The sequence below is a fragment of the Sceloporus occidentalis genome, unplaced genomic scaffold (genome assembly GCF_023333645.1).
Source record: "Sceloporus occidentalis isolate IW3139 unplaced genomic scaffold, rSceOcc1.0.p SCAF_4, whole genome shotgun sequence".
In the NCBI taxonomy this organism is placed as follows: Eukaryota; Metazoa; Chordata; class Lepidosauria; order Squamata; family Phrynosomatidae; genus Sceloporus; species Sceloporus occidentalis.
Window position 1 is genome coordinate 197,376,947 of NW_028316984.1, and position 20,844 is coordinate 197,397,790.

Consider the following 20,844-nt stretch of genomic DNA (forward strand, 5'->3'; position numbering starts at 1 on the left):
TGGGATCTTGTCCATCCCAGTTGGCTCAGGCAAAAGCAAACTGCTGGAGCCGCTCCTAGCTTTTCAGTTCTTCCTCATTAATAACCTTTGCTATCTGGACCACACTGTGACACTGCTTGGCTGCACAGGTTCCAGTTTCCATCTGTGACATGTTGCAGGATATATGTGAGAGCTGTGTGTGTGTGTGTGTGTGTGTGTGTGTGTGTGTGTGTTTGTGTGGTATTCCATTCACTCCCACTTCTTCCCTTTCTCTCACTGCCATTCCCTTCCTCCATTTGTTTGAAAGCACACTTTTCTAAAGCGGGAAGACAAAATTTTGGGGTTAATCAGACGGTGTAAATAATCCCTGTAGAATGTGGTTGACTCTGTGGTGTACACATGCATTTCGAATGTATCTGAGTAAGTTTTTTTGCAAGGAGGCTGCTACCCCCCCCCCGCCACTAAACCTGGGATAATCGATCTCAGATCCATCCCCCAGTTTCTCTGAAAGAGTAGCATTGTTGGCTGTGCGAATAACTGATGCAAATAGACCCGGGATAAAACTCTGCATGTCTTAAACATGTTTCTAATACATTGGCATCATCAACTCCATCTTTATTTGCAGTGCTGAGACATGGGAGCAACAGAGCTTTCAGAGATGCAGTTCTGATAAAAAAAATAATAGTGTGAACAACAAATCGGGAATGCATTGGTGAGATTTTTCACATAGTTGCACTAAAAAAAACCCACACCCAACATTTGCATAACCTATTTGTTGTTGAAAAATGGCATTCTCTGTGAAAAGATTTAGTGAGGAATGAAGACATTCCTTGAATCTCAGGACGTAATCTGCAATACCAGTGCCCCCCACCCTCCCAACTCTTGCAAGGCTGGGTTCCTTTGGAACTCCAGGCCTTCTCCTGTGGACCCTATTTGGCTCTTGATTTCCTTGCTGGGATCCCCCTGCCCCACAATTGCCTCTCCTTTTTTTGGATGCCTTTCAGCCTCAACAGAAGAACAAGAGGCAGGGTTCCAGAGGGCAAGGCAACCATCAGGAGACAGAGAAAATGCTTGAAAATAAGGTCAGAGTCCGGCTTCTTCTGCCAACTATTACTGGTGAGGGGGTTGTTGCCTGTCCGTCCGTTCCCCCCCCCATGTGCCCCCTTTAACAATGTTCAAAGGCTTTAGGGGGCTTTGTTCCAGTGTGTAGGGATTAGGTTGGGCAGTCTGAGACTTTGCCTTCTAATTAAAAAGGATAAAAGATAGAAGTAGCATTAGACTAAAACATAGCAATGATACTTCACAAGGTTGAGCTCTTTTTAGGGGGCAAAAAGGACCCCAACGCCGACACACACAGAAAAAACAACAACCCTCTGTTAGTCACAAGACAATGTAAGAAGTCACCATCAGGTTGGCTTGATCTCTTTTGCGTTGTGCCCCAATTTCAAACAAGAGGAATGGAGAGACGGAGAGAAAGAGGGAGAAAGGGCAAAAGTTCTGAAACTCTTCCCAAGTGTTCTTTAGTGAGGACTGAAGTATAATGGCATGGAAATAATCTTCTATTTACAGTGTGTGTGGCAGAGATGTTTTTTGTCTTGTTTTGCTTTGTTTTAAATTCCTCATAGCATACCCAGGAGGGAGGTGATTAGGACTAAATCCAATGGTTCAGCCCTACTAGAGTAGATCTGTAGAATCAATCAGTCAATGAAAATATTTATACCCCATCTCAGGGCAGTTTACAAAGAGCATTAAAACAGGTCAACAGTATGAAAACAGTAAAATAATTTAAATAAGCTAAAAACATATTGGACAACATAATTAGTTGAAAAACAAGATTTAAAATATTTAAAGATTTTTAAAATGACGTATAACAGAGTTTGGGTTGAATTAACGAGACCCAAAGGCCTCGATGATGGCTCCTCTTCCTCCTGGAGAGAACTGTCAGGAGGATTGGAGAGAAGTGACCAGTGGGATCCCACAGGGCTCTGTCCTGGGCCCAGTGCTGTTCAACATCTTTAGCAATGACTTGGATGATGGATTAGGAGAAAGAGATATTACCCCAGAGGTCAGAATTCAAAATGACCTTAACAGATCAGAGAGTTGGGCCAAAAATAACAAAATGAATTTCAACAGGGAGAAATGTAAGGTGCACAGATATAGGACAGGGGACACCTGGCTTGACCACAGTACACATGAAAGAGATCTAGGAGTGCGAATAGACTACAGGTTGAACATAGGTCAACAGTATATGCAGCAGCTTAAAAAGCCAATGTGATTCTAGGCTGCATCAATAGGAGTGTAATGTTTATATCAAGGGAAGTAACTGTGTCACTATACAGTACTTTGCTTTGATCAGACCACACCTTGAATACTGTGTCCAGTTTTGGACACCACAGTTCAAGACGGATGTTGACAAGCTGGAATGTGTCCAGAGGAGGGTGACCAAAATTCTCTCATAGGGAAATCATGCCCCATGAGGAGTGACTTAGGGAGCTGGGTATGTTTAGCTTAGGCAAGAGAAGGTTAAGAAGTGACATGACAGCTATGTTTAAATATTTGAATGGATGTCATACTGAAGATGGAGCAAACTTGTTTTCTGTTGCTCCAGAGACTAGTTGGTATTGATTTTGAGACAGAATCTTGTCAGTGTCTTGCACATGCACAAGTTCCCCTGTCATTTTGGCTCAATATGGAATGTCCACATTCATTTCAAAGATATGGAAGTGAAATTGCACATACAGAGAAATTGTGCATGGAGGCACATTGAGGATCATGGGTAGATGTGTTTGTGTATTTGGTCATGCATTCAGTTGCGCATTTACTGATTTAATTCAGTTTTGCAATGTTGCCTAGTAGCTCTACAATAGAAGATTTATATAATGAATTCCAATCTCAGTTGGACGTCCAGATGCAAAATATTGTTCCTCTCTGGAATAAGAGCTTATGGCCCAATCCTGTGGTTTTGTGCAGCTGATCTTGTACTGAGCTGGTGAGATGACCCACTTCAAAAAAGGCTCTTTTTATGTTTATTTATTTATTTATTTTATCGTGGGGTTGGTTGGTCGGTTGGCTTTTTTGGAGAAAGAAACCTTTGTTTACAGAGGGGTTTATCACATGGGGGAAATCCCGCACAAAAATGGGATTTAAAAGCTGGAGAAAACGTGCAAAAGTAGGTTGATTTTCAGACACGTCATTGTTAAAGTGGTGCTAACCCAAAAGGAAAGTAGACAAAAGCCACTTTTTTTTCATTTCGGGATTTTCTGAAAGTAAAAAGGAGCAGTTTTGCTTACTTTCTGTCTACTTTCCGTTCAGATTAATACCACTTTAACAATGATGTTGTGTGAAAATCAACCCGCTTTTGCGGGTTTTCTTCCAACTTAAATTCCCATTTCTGCATGGGATTTCCCCTGTGTGATAAACTCCAGAGACCTGAGGCTGTGCAGAGCTTGGCAAATGGGCAAAGCTAAAAAATGAATCCTTTCTTCCTATTTCCATTTTCGACATAGTTGCTGAGCTCTGCTCTGAACAGATGCTGCTCTAGCACTGCGAAATACATGTCTGCATTTTAACCTGATGATAATATGTCATTTTTTGTAAGTATAGAATAGCTATTTGTGCACTGCCAAAAAGAAGGAAGGAAGGAAGGGCATGGCACACCAAAACAAAGGCCAAAAGAGGGCACAGGTCTGCATACATTTTCAAATGATGGCTGGTGTTCTTCTTGGTCTTATGACTTCATAAATGGCCTTACATGTGTACAGAACTGAACCGTGTTGGTTAACAACATCCATATTCACCAATGACCTTGTGTGGCATTACATTGTACAAGCATGTGCTATGCATTGAATGATGTACCATGGTCTGATGTGCAATTAGCATCGAGAGCATGTGACTTTCCCAGGGTCACCCATTGGGTTTCATGGCCAAGAAGGGGATCAGATCCTAAGTCTCCAGAATTGTAGTCCATTGCTCAAACTGTTATATCATGCTCTGTGAGCCATCATGCATAATGTCATCACCCTTGTTATACCACCTCGAAGATGTCCCTGGTAGTGTGACAAAACCTTGTTCTCAGGTTTTGGCTCTGAAATCCCAGAGTCTGGGATAGGACTGACTTGGCAACCCTAGCCCAGCAGACCTCCTTCTGGCCAGTTCTGGTGGCCATTTTGTCTTGAAAAGGAGATACTGGGATGTGGGAGGGTTGCTCTGGTAAGTAGTGTAGGGGTGTGCAAAGCTTTTGAGAAGGTGCACACTTTCATACATTTGGGTGGTGGTGCTTCAGGCAAAAATCACCACAAATTGTGGCCTAGGATTTGGGGATGGTCTTTGAGGGACTTTGGGGGTCCTAAAAGTAGGGTTCAAGAGATATATGAAGCCCATGGGCTACACCTGCTTTAAAGGAAATTCTTTTCCATCTCTCTTCTGAGATGCTATCACCTTTCCCCCACCATCTGATATAACCAACTTCAGATTGCTGTGGTTGTTATTATTGTTGTTGTTGTTGTTATTTCTTCTTTTGTCCTACCTCTTTTCCAGTTCAGGACTCAAAGCAGCTTAGAACAAATTAAAAAATGCATTGCAAATTGTTTAAGCATGGATGCTAATAAGAATATTCTGAGAAGAGAAAATCTAGAAGGAAACAAAGTAGAAAAGAGATTACAATCAGTAAGGAAGTACTTTTAAGGTTTAAGATGTCTGAGTCAGTGTATTTTGTGTTAAGTGCTATTGTGGTATAGATGTTGGAATGTGTGTTTATGTGTATTTTAATTTATGGAAAATTAATAAAAATATAAACAGGCAAAATGCATTGTAAAAAATTCACAAGATACAAAAATTTAAGGAATTAGACAAAAAACTGAAACCCATTTAAACAGACATCATTAAACATGCACACACACACACGCACACGCACACGCACACGCACACGCACACACACCAGCACAACAGTGAGGAAGATCCAGTCCATTGTTTAGATGAGAAAGGTCTTATAAGAGTGTTAGAACAGCAAAGACTTTACTTGTCTGTGAAAAGACAGTTATAATTATTACTGATGCTGAGTTGCTGCGATGAGGAATGGTTGGTGGGATGTTGGGGATTTTTTGTTTTATTGTTTAGGCCTTTGATTGCATATTTTTAATGTTCTGCCTTTTGGTGTAAAGTGTTATAAATAAATGTTGTTGATGTTGTTGTTGTTGTTGTTGTTGTTGTTGTCCCTGTTGTTACTGTGAGCCCTTGGTGTCCACTGGGGTTTGGTTCCATGGATACCAAAATCCATGGATGCTCAAGTCCCATTATATACAGTGACATTGTAAAATGATGACCCTTATATAAAATGGCAAAATCAAGGTTTGCTTTTTTGAATTTATATTGTTTGGAATATTTTTAATCTGCAGACACTTAAATCCGTATATAAAAAAATCTGTAGATACAGACAACTGCATTAGCAGTAGGTCTAGGACTAAGCGTAAGAGTAGAGGTAAGGAGGTTGACAGTCTAATTTCTCTGGGAAAGGAGTTCCAGAGCAGTGGGGGCAGCCACTAAGAAGGCCTTCTCCTCTGTTCTCACCAGATGTATATGGGATAGTAAAGGGACAGAGAGAAGGGCCTCCTCAGCAGATCTCAAATCACAGGCTGGTTCATATGAGAGAATATGCCCCTTCAAATAACCTGGACCTGAGCCGTGTAGGACTTTATATGTAGGTGAAAACCAGCACTTTGAATTGTATCCGGAAATGGACCTGCAGCTGGTGAAACTGTTGCAACAAGGGAGTTGTTTAGGATGGTTCAGTCTATTGTTTTCCTCAAAAGCTCCATAGGTAGGGTGACCAGATGTCCTAACTGCAAAGTAGGACAAGGTACCCCAGAATGTAGAACAGTCAAGAAAAATGTAGGGTGTTGCAAAATAAAAACTAAAAACACTAATAGAAATATAAATACAATTTTCGTAGTCAGGCTCAAAATGGAGGACATTTTGAAATGTCTCCTGGACAGAAGGTTGAAAGGGAGGACATGTCTTGGAAAAGGAGAAGGCCTGGTCACCTGTTCCATAGGATATAAACAGCCACTCTGTAATCAAAAATGAATATTAGTCGAAATCAAGTTATGTTGTGATGGAGCTGAGACCCTGCCACAAATTCAGATGTCTAATTCCAGCCTTCCTCCTTCCTTTACATCTGTTGGCCTACCTCACCTCTACAACTACATTATTCCAAGTCCTTCTGTAGTTTTTTTAAATAAAAACTCCTCCATCGTACTCTTTCCCCACGAGTGTTAGGGATCAAAGATAACATTCTTTTCTGTCTGGTACACTTAGCGGACCTGCCTCCGCGACGGCGGGATGAAAGGGACTCACTAAACTGTTGCCATTTTGCAACATCTGCTATAATTCCCCTAAATCCAGATTTGTCTGACACAGGGCGCTCCTGCTCTTACATCATGGCCATGTGATGGTGTGAGGCCAGTCGCATCAAACTCTGAGAGATTCCAGCTCCAGGCTATGGTTCGAAGGCGCAAAACCTATTCTCTTTTTCTCTTTTCTTTGTTGCATCCTCGCCTCGGGCCAAACACTTGTAGCAAAGTATTATTCAGCTCGCCCATTGAAATCTCTCCTCCAAAAGGTACCCAGGAACATATGCAACGTGCCATTGTCAAAACAAAACCAGGGGGAGAAAAAAGGAAAAGGAAAAGGGGGGGGGGGAAATGAAAGAAAAGAGGGGAAAAGATTCTGGGCAGCTCATAGGCAAATGACCTGAACGCAAAGTACAAAACCCTGTGTCCCAATTAATTACGGCTAAGAAGCTCTGATACCCAGAGAAGAGAGAATGTGGCCTCTAATCCTTCCCTCTGTCCTACATTCTTAAAATAGCCTGCATATCGCTGACAGTGGCGCGCACACACACACACACAAATCAAACATGGAAACAAAATGGCCGCAGGAATGTTCTCGAGACCAAAAAAAGTTTAGGCCATAAGGACAAATAAATGCAGAGGATATTATATTTGTTTGCAAGAAACAGGGAAAGTTTCTGGGTTTCAAAGTAGGGAAGGAGAAGAGAAAGGGTTGGCGAGGGGGGGGGGGGAGAAGGGTTCTCTTTTGCAACAGAGAGGCACAAGGGGGGAATAAAAACCCACCCAGTTGTGTTAAATCCTCTTTGGATGGTCTGTGACTCCAGAATGGAAGGGTCAGTCCCACAATGGGTTGATTGTTCTTTGGCTAGAGCAGAAGGAGAGGCTAGGCTGGACCGGTACAGGGGACGTCCCCATGTCATGGCAGAAAGCAGTGCTGCCTCTTGCAAGAGCGCGTCAGAGGCTCCAGAAAGAAAGACAAGGTTGTTCCAACGGTGTTGATTTATTTATTGGATGTATATCCCACCTTTCTTCCAAAATGGGATTCAAGGTGGCTTGCTTTTTTTTTCAAATGGTCCAACTAAAATAGTGCTTTAATTGTATAGTCCTTCATGGCACAAGGGGGCTGGATTGGATGGTCCTTGGGGTCTCTTCCAACTCTACGATTCTATGTTTCTATGAACATTTATTTATAAAAGTTAAAAAGAAATTAAAATATCAATATTAATAAAAACATGATTAAAGGCAGCTAAACACACTAAAAACAATCCTTAAAAACATAATGGGCTGCATCTGCACTGCAGAATTAATGCAGTTTGACACTGTTGTAATTGTGATGGCTCCAAGCTATGGAATCCTGGGATCTGAAGTTTGTTGAGCTTTCTCTTTCAGAGAGTTCTGGTGCCACAACAAATTAGATATCCCAGGATTCAAGCAATGTCAAACTGCACTATTTCTGCAGTGTCACTACTTGTGCCATATAGCCCTTACGTTGCACAACTGAATACACTTCCACATGTGCAACCAAACACACAAGGATGTGGAACATGTTGAGCCCAAACCCTCTCCCCCATCCAAAGGGTAGATAAAAGGGTAGAAATGTTGCTGTGAACACCTTGGCTACTCTGATGCAGCTTAAATAAAAGGTGTTGAACAAGGAGATATAAGCTACCTCCTTGTACAAATCCCAAAAATACCTATCCAGGTGTAATCAGTGTGTGTGTGTGTGTGTGTGTGTGTGTGTGTTTTTCCACTTGCATATGTCACCAAAAGGATTCTAGAATCTATTGACTGTTTCCGAACCCCTCCTGAATTTTGGAGTGTTATGGAATTTCTTTGATCATTGTCCCAGCTCTCTAAACAGATAGTGAAAGAGAAGCAGTGCCACATCGGATGACAACAATCCAGAGCCAGTTCCAACTCCAGAGCCTTTGCATAAGCAAGGCTGCAGAAGCAAGCTCTGAGGTTTGATTTATGCTTCCGCAGGATTTCTTAGGAGTTCATAAGGATGTGTTTTAGTATATTAGCATGTTATTTAGCACTTTTTAGTGTTGCATTTTATTGTTCCTTTTTTATTATATACGTTTGATGTTCCACCCTTTGGTGGAAAGGTCATGACGATGATGGTTATCGCAGTTGTGGCTGGGGATTCCCATGCCGGTGGGATAGCAAATCCAGGTATTGGATACCTCCTTGAAAACTATCCAAAATTTTGAATGAGGTGGGAACCACCAACCAGCATGGGTGAAGCCAGGATCAACATGTACAGTATGTGAAATCCCAGCATCAGTCATTCAAACGACAGGAAGACAAGCAATGCACTCGCCATGATGATGATGATGATGATGATGATGATGATGATGATGATGATTTTGGCAAGTTCTGTGGATGAAGCTCATTCATATTCTATTAGTTTTAAGGCAGCTACATTGGTTACAAAAGGCTTCTAGGTAGGATCAGAGCTGGGGGGAAAACACTTTTTAGACTATACATCTGCCAAAATCTCCTAGCTAGCACATCATCAGCACATCCAGTCCACAAAGGTTAACTAAAAAGGCCTTTGTGACATGGACAGCTCATTGGTGGCCTCTACTATTTGAATAATTTCTCTAGAAAGACCTGCTTCTAATCAGAACTGGAAAAATTTATGAGAAAAAAACCCCCCTGAGATCCTGCACAGAATCTATAAAGCATAAATCTCCACATGCAGAGTACGCATTTGGAGTGCAATGCAACTCTTTTGTGGAATGGCAATGTTGTGTAATTGCACCAAGACATAAAATGTGCAGTTGAATGCACATGAATGTGTAGTATGCAGTGAATTCCCCTTTGAAATGCACACCCATCTCTGATGTTTAATGGGCAGCCATGTGAAATGCTCCTCCAAGAGCAACCACAACTTTGCTTCTGCAATCCTGAATTAAATGAGGACATTATACATCAGCCAAAAAAGCCCATCTACATTTCTAGTGGAATCTACAAAAGAGGATACCAGGAGGATTCTAGTCCTAAACATGTTTTAATAAAATCAAAGTTTGGTGTTTTTTTTAAAAAAAACCTCAAAATTATATTTAACACTTAATCCTTTGTAAAAACACATATTGACATTGCTTTACAATGATACAATTATACAAAAACATAATATAACAAAGACATGCATAAAATGATATACAAATGTGACTTCTTTCCTAACAGATTTTGTTTTCAATGCACTTTATATGTCTAATATCATTTTTGAATGTCAATTGTTTAATTCTATGATCTAATCCAAATATATGCTTCACCTGTATACATGTATAAAATAAACATCTATAAATGTATAAATGTATTTCCCCAAGGGCATGTATGGTGAAGCCTTTGCTTATGCGCTTGTGTGACAGAAAGGTGTTTTAATTTGGTGTGTTGTGCTTTTATCTTTTTTTAAAATCAGGTGTTTTAAATTGTTTGGACTGTGTGCTTTTTTAAATAGAATTGCCTAATTTTTAAAACTTTTGTATAATAAGATTTTATGGGACTTTATTTTAATTTGTTGCAAGCAGCCAGGAGAGAGGAGAGGTATACATGAATGGATAAATTATAATTAAAATAAAAATAAAAATACCTCTCCCTTGTTTTCTGTTTAAAATTATGGATTTGTTGATTTTATTTTTAATAAAATAACGTATATTATTTATTTCTGTAATGATTTAGTAGGCATTTTTAACCACTTAAAGGTGCATTTGCTCCACACAGTTACACCAGTCACATATGACCTCATTTGCCATGGCTCCATCACACAGAATCCTGGGGTGTGTAATTTAGTAAGACACTTAGAATTCACTGCTAAAGAGTTTTAGAACTACGGTTTGCAACATACTATAAGCAGAGGGACGGACGGTTAAATCAGGCTACTTTGGAAGCTATAGTTCAGAGGAGTGTGCTAGAATTGAACTACAATTACGAAAACCTCTCAGCAATAACCCAATGCTTGAGGGAAGGTGCACAGGTAGAGTAACTGAATAATGGAATTACAGAGTTGGAAATCGAATCCAACCTGCTGCTGAAGGCAGGATCTCTAGTGAAAGCATCCCTAGCAGGTAGCTCTCAAACCTCTTTTGGAAGACATCTAGAGATGGAGACACACCACCTTTCTAAGGAATTATTTCCATTGCCAAACCACTCTTTCTGTCAAGAAGTTACATTTAATGTTCAAATGAAATTTACCCTGTGAAGTCGAAGGCTTTCACGGCCAACATCCATAGTTTTTGGTGGGTTTTTTGGGCTATGAGGCCCTGTTCTGGAAGAGTTTATACCTGATGTTTTGCCAACAGCTGTGGCTGTCATCTTCTTTGATATAGCCATGTCAGTCTGTAGAATCAATATGTAGAGAAATCTTATGGCACCTTTGATTTTTGTAGACTTCAGTCTACTTCCTCAGATGCACTTCTTTAGGGTGTTCATGCCAACTGCTCCTGAAGTGATCAATTATTTATTTATTGGATTTATATCCTGCCTTTCTCCCAAAATGGGATCATTCAATAACTTGAGAGGACCTTTGGGTAGAGAGCTCTTGTAGCACCTTTGAGACTAACTGAAAGAAAGAAGTTGGCAGCATGAGCTTTCGTAGACTTCAGTCTACTTCTTCAGATGCATTTGGTGGAGTGGAAGCCAGAGATAGGCATATATATGCCATTCTCACACACCAGTGGCAATAATAATAATAATAATAATAATAATAATAATAATAATAATAATAAATTTGTTTGCTGCCCCTCTGAGAACAATTGGGGCGGCAATATAGGTCTGTCCCTGGCTCTCCACTCCACCAAATGCATCTCAGGAAGTAGACTGAAGTCTACGAAAGCTCATACTACCAACTTCTTTCTTTCAGTTAGTCTCAAAAGCGCTCCAAATCTCTCTACATACTGATTCTACAGACTAACACAGCTGTATCTTTGAGAGAATCCTGTTCTGTACTTTGCAGTGTATGTTTGTCTGGATATACTGGACAGAGCTTGGGGAAAAGATGCCCTTTTCATACCTTCCAAGATTTCACAGATGAAAACTGGGATAAGTGTGGCTGAGGAACATCAGAGTATGGTCAAAAAAGTACAAAGTACTAATGAGGAAGAGCACACAAGATAGGAGCGGCTGTAGCAAATGGCAAGATTCCCCCTCCCATTCCTCTCCTCTCCTCTAACAAGAGTTAGTGGAGTGCAAACTACAGTCGGTCCTTCTTATACACGGATTTTTTATACACGGATTCAAGCATACACGGTTTGAAAATGTTCCAAAAAAGTATAAATTTACCTTGATGTTCCATTTTTTAATAGGGACACCATTTTGCTATGTCATTATACTTAATGGGACTTGAGCATACACGGATTTTGTTATACACAGGGGATCTTGGAACCAAAACCCAGCGTATAACAAGGGTCCACTGTACTTTTGCACACTCAAGTTAGTTTGCAGCGATTGAAATAAGCTGAGAATAAAAGGGAAAAGTGTAAGGATGGGAGACAAACCGGGACATTTTAAAAATAGCTTACAAAGTGGGATAGAAGAAAGTTAACTAGGACTGCCACTGCCAAAGTGTGACAGTTGGAGGGTTTGTCGTTGTCGTTGTGTGTCTTCAAGTCATTTTTGACTTACAGTGGCTCTAAGGCCACCCTATCATGGGGTTTGCTTGGCAAGATTTGTTCAGAAGTAAGCCTTTTTACAACTTTTTGTACAGAGGTATGCCTTTTTACAATTTTTGACTACAACTCCCAGAATTAACCAGCCAGCCACACAACTTGGCTGCAGGATTCTGGGCACTATAGTCCAAGGAAGTGGCTTCTCCACAGTCTGATTCTTCCTCCTTCAACCTCTTCTGCTTGTTAGGGAATCAAACAGAAAATTAGGGGAAGGGATTTGTTCTTTCTTGCCTGATCTCTCTTTTGTAGCTAAAAGTGTGCAGGCGGCACCCTGGTTCCTGGACACTACAGAGAGTGCTTGGCTGCATGTGTAGGTCTCTTGGGACCTAGGCCTAAATACACAGTTGCCTGAGCCTGAAAGAATCCCCTTCCGAAACCATGCCAGAGTGGAGGCAGACTCTCATGGCCATGATCCAAATCTGGGTTAGCTTCAGAACAAGTGCCCTGCTGATGGGGCCGCATTGCCCCAGCATGAAGGAGGTGTGAGGGTCAAACCTGGCTTGCTTAGACCTCCAAGTACACTGGAGCCACTGGATTGGGATGCAAGTCTGAACTGGCCCAGAGCGGAAAGGAAACAGGGATTTAGCCATTCCACAGGAACAGCTTTGTTTTCATTTTCTTTTATTCTTTTAAAAATTATTTTAATATTGCATGGTTATTTTCATGCTTTTGCAAGCCGTACTTCCATGGATAATTTTGGGCCTCGGGTTTTAACTTTGCCTCCTCCTTCTCTTCCCTTTCTTTTGAAAGAAACCCTCCTCCACAATCCTTCTCGAATGGGCTCTGTCACGATTTCATTTTGCTAATACCCCCCTGCAACTGCAAGCCCTCTTTCCTGAAATACTTTTTGCTGGTAAATGTGTGTCAAAAAAGGAAGAGGGAAGTGGTGTTGGTGGTGGGAGGGAGAGAAGGGCGAACTGTCAAATTGATTATGTGAAGGCTCATTAGAGAAAGTAACAAGAGGCGAAATCTGCATATGCATTGCAGAATTGTGTCTGATCTGGGCTAAATCCTGAAAAGACAAAATGAGTTGAAACCTTCCAAGTTGTTTCAAGGAAGGAAGACGGGAGGAGGGGAAAGCCAATGGGCCTGTCTTGCCAACAAACGTTCAGCTGACTGCCTCTCCTTAGAAAGACCCTTTCCGATGACCGTTGCTAGTGCCACTTCAGTGAAGTAGCTGTCAGGATTTTAATGATCAATCTTCTATTTCAGGAGCTGCAGCCCCAGCGAAGTAAAACAAAAAAATAATTATGCGCCAATCCTTGATGTACAAGACCATCCATTCAGTTGGTGAGTGATTTGAGTTGGAAAAGAAAATAATTAAGCTGAAGCAAGTTGTCTTGCCCTTGTGGTTTTCTTTTTTAAACCTATGGCTGGCATCCTCTTAGATCATTTTGTTATTTTAAATTGACCTATGATTGTGTAAAGGTGAATCACAATGTTGCACAATGGTTGTATTCTCAGGAAGGGGGCAGAGATGTATCTACACCTCCAGGACCATTGTGCAAAAAGCACCAGCCGTGTGAGTGAGTTGCAGTCCTGACGCACAATTCAGTTGCAATCCTGATGTACAATGTATTCCAATGGGCAATGGGACACATTGTGCGTTGAGACATGTTGTGCATTGGGACATGTGAAAATGAAGTCCCCCTTGCATTATTGGACATCTTGCATGGTGCCCTGTTGTGCATGATTGGAATTCACTAACATGATTATGCGTCATGTCAGTGGTGCAGCTCTGTCATCGTAATTCATCATAACTTCTAATGCAGGAGGTTTGCCAATCTTTTTTTTTAAAACAACAACAATAACAACAACAAAATTATCCAATTTGCCCAAAGAAATGTTAATGATGGTAATACAGTTGGCCCTTCTTATACATGGATTTTTTATACATGGATTCAAGCATACATGGTTTGAAAATGTTCAAAAAAGGTATAAATTTCAAATATCAAACCTTGATTTTCCATTTTTTATTTTTCCTATGCCATTATATTTAATGGGACTTGAGCATACACGGATTTTGTTATACACAGGGGATCTTGGAACCATACCCCAGCGTATAACAAGGGTCCACTGTAATAACAATGTCTGGGATTGAACATTACAGTCTACATTTTGTTACTTTATGAAGTGATAGCTTTTGGCAATGAAACAGTGTTTGCGATTTGTGAAGAGCAACCAGAAACTAGCAAGAGTGCCCCAGTGTGCAGCAGACATTTCTGATAGATACTGGGCACTTCTGATGTGTGTTGGATGCTCCTGTTATGCTATGTTACTTTCTACCCAGTGTCTGGATATATATAGGAGAGTACCTCAATGCGCGTACATACTCATAGCACATTGAGCAATGGTGCATCAGTTACTCCAATGGTTATCATTATTCGAATAATGCCTTATCTTGTAACATCTCAGCACCTCCTAGATGAGTATGGATGTAGCGATATTTGTCGTGGTGGTGTGCCTTTAAACCATTTCTGACTTATGATGATCATAAGGCAAACCTATAATAGGGCTTTCTTGGCAAGATTTGTTCATTGCCTTCCATGTGATGTGCCCAAGATTACGTAGTGGATTTTATAAGTCAACCTGAGAACTGAACCCTGGTCTCCAGGATTGTATTCCAACACTCAAACCACTATGCCATGCTGGCAATACTGCTCAGTTCAATTTTGCACAAACGTAAGACCATTTAATAAGACATATGTCCCAAGCAGAATGTCAGCCCACAACAACAATGATGGTGGAGATCATGATGAAGATGACGACAACAACAACAACAACATGGAAATTAATAACTACCAGAACATCCATTAAAAATTGCCATCACACAAATCCTGTAAATCAGAGGATTATGGCTGGCATGCTGTCAGTGTTTTATGCACACATATTATTATTTTATTTATGTATGGATTATTATTTATTCTATTTATTTGGCCCTAGGCAACCCAAGAGTCGTTATGCATACAGTTGTACTTTTTTTGGTCATGACACAACATCCATATTTGGTTCACATGTCACTGTTGCACATGTAGCTGGGCATTCTTGGTTAGTGCGTGACATCTCATCAGTCCTTTCATTGTTCCCCTTGATTTACAGTAAGAAACATCCATAGATAACACAAGTGGTTGCACAATGCTGATACTCAGAAGAATGATGTGTAGTGCAGCCAGCACTTCACTACATAGGCATATATTTGCACAACTCAAGCAGAAGGTAGGAGGTCAGTTTACAGACAGTTACAGTTACAAAGAGAGGTGGGCAAAATGCAGCTCTTAGAACCAACATGACCCTCCTGAACTATTTTTGTGGCTCTCAACTAGTTCAGATCCCTTGGGACACACTTTCTAACACGGCCCCAAAAGAGAACTACTGTTCCTAGAGACCTCCAGGTGCAATAATTCACCTGTCCAACAGATTAAACTTTGAACCATTTATCATTTTCTCCATTTCCCCATACACTCTTTAATCTGTTTTTTCTCTTTCAGATCTTAAATACTGTAATAATTTACAGATTTTTTTGCTACCACACGACTTTCTTCCAAACAGATCAGCTTTTCAAATTCTATCTTACCTTTTTCAAAACTAAATCTAGTCTTATCTTCCCTGAAACTTTCTCTTAACACTAACCATTGCAATTTAGACTGCATCCACCCTGCAGAAATAATCCAGTTTGACACCACTTTAAACACCATGGGTCAGTGCTATGGAATTTGGACAACTGTAGTTTTGGGAGACATTTAGCTTTTTCTATTAAAACACTCTGGTGCAAGAACAATTGGCAAATCCCAGAATTCCATAGCACTGAGCACAGTAAAAGTGGTACCAACCTGGATTATTTTTGCAGTGCAGATGCAGCCCTAGCTGCTGTAATTCTTTAATTTTCCATGTTCCATGATCCACTTTATTAAGTCTTGATATCTTAGCTAGTTCTGTATATTTCCTATATATTCGTTTGAAACATCTCCTGTGGGGGTACCCATACAGGTATTTTAACACCAAACCTTTCCTTATATCCTACACCAAACCTTTCCTTATATTATTTAACTGTTTTAAAAGCCCCATTTTTCAAAAGCAGAAGTGGACCCATTCCTACCCTCTTTCCCCCCATTTTGAGGGGACATTTTGGTAATATGTGTGCCAACCCAAATGTGCAAGGGCAGAAAAAGGGTTCTCATACTTTTCACTGTTGCTGACACTCTTAGCCATTTCTCAAGAGACACATATTATGGATACTCAAACCTTATTATTACACAATTTAAAAAGAAAAAAAAAAAGCATAAAAACCCAGTACATGCTATTATACAGATACTTGGGGATTAATGCAAAGGAAAAAAGAAAACAGTGTCAATTCGATGCTCCAGATCCGACTGCAGTTTCTTGAGAAATACATGCTTCTCCCAATCCATTGCAGATTTATCACATTCTTACCCCAACTTCAGGTGAGATCCTGCATCAAGAAGACAGGGAATAATTTTACACTCACAAAGTGTGCACTTACACTGTAGAAATAATGCTATTTGACATCACTTTAACTGCTGTGGCTCCATCCTACAGAATCCTGGAATTGGTAGTTTGGCAAGACACCAGAATTCTTTGGCAGCAAAGGTTAATGACCTTATAAAACTACAAACCCCAGGATGGCATTGGATAAAGCTACAGCACTTAAAGTGGGGCCAACTGCATTATTTCTACAGTGTAGAAGCACCCAGAATGGCAGGATGCTGCTTTGTTAGTGCATTGCAGTGTTGCACAGCTCAAATGTGCAACTCAGGCTCATGAACACCTGAGGGTGCATTGCAAAATGGAGATGTGCAATGCTCAACAAATACAATGTGCATGTGCATCCATGTGCAATGGACCCCATATGCAAATCGAATTCTGAAAGCTTGCATATGGCCACCCTGACTTGGAATTTAAGCAGCAAGGTTCTGTCATTTACTTTCTTGCCTGAGAGTTGGGATCCATCACAGACACTCATGTCTGTGTTCTCCCACATTTGAAAGTGAGGCCAGGGGTGGCCATGAAGGGACTTTCCCATCTGTGACATCCAAATTTTGGTAATCTTCTCTAGGGAGATTCCCCAGACTTCATCACTTCTAGTCCAAAAGTACTTTCCTAAGTTCCATGCTGATGGGGGCATTTGGGGAGTTGTATTCCCACTTCTGAACCAATTTTGCCAAGAAAACCTTATGATTGCTTCTCCTGAGGGTCACTATAAGTTGGAAACAAGTTGAAGGCACACAACAACATCACATTCCCAAAGGCAGAACCAGTGTGACATGTTGGTTTGAGCTTTGGGACTATGGCTCTGGAGGCCAGGATTTGAATCCCTGCTCAGTCATGGAAACCCAGTGGGTGACCTTGCCCAGGTCACACATTCTCAGCCTCACAAAACTTATGATGATGATGATGATAATAATAAAAATAATGATAATTTTATTTATACTTTCCCGCCTCTCCCACTGGATCGAGGCGGGATTACAACCATAAAACCACATACAATACAATGGTATCTAAAATACGTATTATAAACAATAATCAGTTAAAACTTGAATCAACAATACTAATAAAAACATCAGTTACAATGTGCTTTTATGATCAGAAGTGGGATTTCTTCCATTTCTTTACAGAAGGTCGGGTGGCTATGCCCGCCTGAAGAGATCTGTCTTTAGTGCCTTCTTGAAGGCATCAAAAGTGGTGATAAGGCGGATTTCCTCTGGTAAGTTGGAGGCCATGGCAGTGAATGTTCTATAGGAAGTTGAGATTAATCTAGTCTTTGAGTATTCTAAAAGATTCTTCCCAGATTTTCGGAGAGTGCGGGGCAGATTATGTAGGGAGAGGCGTTCCCTCAAGTAACTCGGGCCCAAGCCATGTAGGGCTTTAAAGTTGATGACCAACACTTTGTACTGCACCCGGAAGCTGATTGGAAGCCAGTGTAGAGATTTTAACACTGGTGTTATATGATCTGATCTGGATGTTCCAGTGACCAGTCTGGCTGCTGCATTTTGACCTAGCTGAAGCTTCCAAACTTGGTACAAGGGTAGCCCCATGAAGAGTGCATAAGAGATTACCAGTGCAAGTACCACTGTTTCAAGGTCCTTTCGGTCTAGGTAGGGGCACAGTTGGCGTATCAGCCGAAGCTGGTACCAAGAACTCCTGGCCATTGCATCCACTTGAGATGATAACTGTAGAGATGGGTCCAGGAATACTCCCAAACTGTGAACATTGTCCTTTAGGGGAAGTGTGACCCTGTCCAGGACATGTTGGCACATCTCCATCCCTGGACTTGGGGAACCTACCACGAGTACCTCCGTTTTCTCTGGATTCAGCTTGAGTCTGTTTTCCCTCATCTAGCCCATTACCGACCCAAGACAGGCATCCACAGGAGAGATGCCATCCTTAGTCACTGTGTCAGTCAGTCATCTTAGGGTCACTATAAGTTGAAAACAACTTGAAGGCACGCAGCAACAACACTCCCAAAAGACCCCTTTAAATGTCGTGCTGGCTGGAGGATTCTGGACGTTGTAGTCGTTTAAGAAGAACCTGAAGACTCATTTATTCCGTCAAGCCTTCCCTCACATGTCCTGACTGTTTCCCCCCTATGTATTGTGTGTTGTATTGTATTGGATTTTTAGATTGACTAGTAATTTTTTAATCTGATTTTATGAGGTCTTTAATGATGTATAGTTATGCTGGTTTATTTAGGGTGTTTTTTACTGTGAAGTTTGTTTTTTTAATCGGTACTGTATGCATTTGTATTGCTGTAAACCGCCGTGATCGTGGGAACGGCGGTATAGAAATAAAATCTCAATCAATCAATCAAAAGGACCTTTCTATGTACCAGACTAACTAGGGGATTCTGGAAACTGGAGTCCAAAGGCAGCTTTCTAAGTTCCATGTTGAATGGGGCATTTGGGGACTTGTACTCCCAAAGGAAGAACCAGTGTGGCATAGTGGTTCAAGCACTGGACTCTGGAAACCAGGATTTGCCATAAGTCGACACACAACAACATCAAACAAATTCCCAAAGGAGAAACCAGTGTGGTGTATTGGTGTGAGTTTTGGGACTACAGCTCTGGAGACCTGGATTTGAATCCATGATCAGCCATGGAAACCCAGTGCGTGATCTTGGCCAAGTCACACATTCTCAGCCTCATAAAACTCTATAATAAGGGTTGCCTTAAGTTGAAAACAACTTGAAGGCACACAGCAACAGCAACACTCCAAAGGACCTTTCTAAATTCTATGTTGGCAGGGGGATTCTGTAAGTTGTAGTCCACACATTACCTTCCTAAACTCCATGCTGGCTGGGGGATTCTGGGAACAGAACTCCAGAAGGACCTTTCTAAGTTCCATCACACTGGCTGGACAATTCTGGAAGTTGTCATCCAAAGGGACCTTTCTGTGCACCGGGCTAACTAGGAGATTCTGGAAGTTGTAGTCCAAAGGCACCTTTTGAAGCTCGATACTGACTGAGGGATTCTGGGAAAAGACTTCAGGTTTCCTAGGTTCTGAAGAAGCAATCCTTCTTCACCCAGAGAGAGCCTTGGAGAGAAATAACCCCTGCTCCCAAGCCGGCTGATCTCCATTTCTTGCTCAACTCCTTTTGCCATGACAGTTTTATCAAAGAAAGGGGCCATCAAATGTCCAAGCGGCAGGCCTAGCGGAAAAAAAACACACACCACACAACATGATAGCTTTGACTTTAATCCACTGAAGACAGACACTTTGCCATTCTGCCTAAAACAGTGAAGAGAATGACATCTCTGACATGAAACGCAGCTTGGCTTCTAGCAGGCTTTGGGGTTCTTTTTTTTTTTTTAATGGAAGTATGAATATGTAAGCTTGACATTTATCACAAATTTAAATAGAACTGCCTCTGGTTATGAGGCTGAGGGGATGTTTGCCTGCCTGCCTCCGAATTATGAAAGGGGAGCACCGAAAACAGTTGTATTGTTCAGGGCATTTTTGAAAATGTGTAAATTATTGTGTTGCAACAAAACTGTTTTTTACCATAATGTAGAAGGTAGGAGGTGGGGAATTGCTGAGTGGTTTTTTCTTCTTCTTCTTCTCCTCCCAAGTAAGCCTAAAGTCATAATATTATATATTTTGGCAGATCGTAGTAATCACAAATTTGAAGACTTAAATCCTTGCATTTCTTTCCCCCTCTTTCAATGTTCTTAAATGACCCCATAGGAATTCTCCCTTCAGGCTGCCTTCAGAACCCAAATACGAGGTGGAACAGGCTTGGTTGCTTTCCAAGCCTTAAAGAAATATAAATATAATGATATTTATTAAAGCAATTGTGAACAGGGACTGGGGAACCCAATGAGCACTGGAGCTCCATTAAGGTAGGAAATACTCCACCCAAAAAGGAGGGTTTGGAATTGTTTAATTAACAAAAAACTGGAGAGTAAAAGACAGGGCGCAAAACAGAAAAAGCATATCATTGTGTGACATGGATATAAATTCTAGATTTTGTTTGGGAAAGGCTAAGGAAAAAATCTGCAAGGAAAGACAGGGATTCCACCCCGCCTTTTGCAAAACGGTTGGCCAAAAAAAGAAAAGAAAAGAAGAAAAAAAATTCCTGGTAAGAGAGTGCTCTATGGTAAAGAAATAAGCATGCAGCTAAAGAAAAGCACAGCAAGGGACTTAATGTTAGTCAAATACTCTTTAATGCGACCCAGGCTGAGGGGCTGAAAATGCTCTTTTGCATTTGGACTGAGGCACCATTGCTCATGAGCTGCAAGCAATTTAGACAGAAGTGTTCCTCTTAAACTAATTCCTTATGCAGGAGAGGCGCTCGCCTCATTAATATGCCAGAATGGTCAAATAAGAGATTA